The sequence below is a fragment of the Chrysochloris asiatica genome, unplaced genomic scaffold, assembly GCF_000296735.1.
Source record: "Chrysochloris asiatica unplaced genomic scaffold, ChrAsi1.0 scaffold00043, whole genome shotgun sequence".
NCBI classification, from domain to species: domain Eukaryota; kingdom Metazoa; phylum Chordata; class Mammalia; order Afrosoricida; family Chrysochloridae; genus Chrysochloris; species Chrysochloris asiatica.
In genome coordinates this window covers 8451298-8453282 of record NW_006408561.1, presented here as the reverse complement: position 1 = coordinate 8453282, position 1985 = coordinate 8451298, and positions in this window count along the sequence as shown.

The window sequence follows — 1985 nt, the reverse complement described above, 5'->3', positions numbered from 1 at the left end:
TGTTGATAGTTGATCCAAGAAGAATGAAGTCCTTGACAACTTCAATCTTTTCTCTGTTGATAAGAATGTTGTTTATTGGTCCAGTGGTAAGGATTTTTGTCTTCTTTAGATTGAGATGCAATCCATACCGAAGGCTGTGGTTTTTAATCTTCATCAGTAAATACTTTTAGCCCGATTCACTTTCAGCAAGCATATTGCTTGTGAGCTGCTGTGATTCTGGAACCTATGCCATGGGTATTTCAAATGCCAGCAGGGTCACCCATGGTGGACAGATTTCAGATGAGCTTCCAGACAAAGACAGACTAGGATGAAGGAGTGATGAACTACTTCCGAATATTTAGTCACTGAAAACCTTATGAATACCAGAGAAACACTGTCAAATATAGTGGCAGAATATGAGCCCCTCAGCTTGAAAGGCACTCAAAATGTGACTGGGGAAGAGCTACCTCCTCAAAGCAGAGTTGACCATGAATGTTGTGAATGGAGTAAAGCTTGTGGGAGTAAAACCCACAGGACCTTCATTTGCTTATGGGACACAAGTTAAAATGAACAGTGCCAGCTGTAAACATCCATTAATAATTGGAACATGGAATGTACTAAGTATGAATCTAGGAAAATTGGAAAATTTCAAAAGTGAAATGGAATGCATAAACATCGATATCTTAGGCATTAGTGAACTGAAATGGATTGGTATTCATCATTTTGAATTTGAAAACCACATGGTTTTCTATGCCAGAAGTGACAAATTGGAGGAAATGGTGTTGCATTCATCCTCACAAAGAACATATCCAGATCACTAATGAGGTAGAATGCTGTCTGTGATAGAATACTATCCAAGCACCTGTAGGGAAGACCAGTTAATATCACTGTTATTCTACTCCAATACCATAACTAAAATGCATCAGTTCTTCTACTGTCTTCCTTATTCACTGTCCAAGTTTCACATGCATTTGAGGTTGCTGAAAATACCATGGCTTGGATCAGGCTCACCTTTGTTTTCAAATGGACACCTTTGCTCTTAACCATTTAAAAGAGGTTTTGTGCAGCAGATTTGCCTAATACAATAAGTAGTTTGATTTCTTGACTATGGTTTCCATGAGTGTTGATGGTTGATCTGAGCAAAATGAAGGTTTTGAGAACTTCAAACTTTTCTCCTTTTATATGGATGTTGTTTCCTGGTCCAGTGGTGAGGATTTTTGTTTTCGTTACATTGAGATGCAACCTATGCTGAAAGCTGTGGTTTTTGATCTTCATCAGTATGCCTTTTATGTCCTCTTGGCTTTCAACGAAAATGTTTCTTTCATCTGCATATTGCCAAGTCTTCCTCCAATTCTAATGCCACGTTTTTCTTCATATAATCCAGCTCCTCGAATCATTTGCTTAATATACAGACTGAATAAGTATAGTGAAAATATAGAACCATGGCACACACCTTTGCTAATTTTAAACCATTCAGTGTTTCCATGTTCTTTTCGAACTGACACTTGCTCTGTGTACAGGTTCCTCATGAGTACAATTAAGTATTCCAGAATACTCATTCTCTGCCATATCAAACATAACTTGTCATGATCCACACAATCAAAAGCCTTTGAGCAGTCATGAAAACACAGGTAAACATCTTTCTGGTATTCTCTGCTTTCTGCCAAGATCTGACTGACATCAGAATGATAGCACTCATTCCACGTCCTCTTCTGAAGCAGGCTTGAACTTCTGGAAGTTCTCTGTCAATGTATGGTTGCAACCTTTTTTGTATTACATTTAGTAACACTTTCTCGCATAGGATATCAATGTCATTGTAATGATTTCCACATTCTGTTGGGTCTCCTTTCTGTAGAATAGACACAAAAATGGATCTGTTCTAATCAATTGGCCATGTAGTTGTCTTCCAAATTTGTTGGCATACATGAGTAAGTGACTCTAGTGCCACATTAGTTTGTTGAAATGTTTCAATTTGTATTTCATCAGTTCCCAGAGCCTTGTTTTTT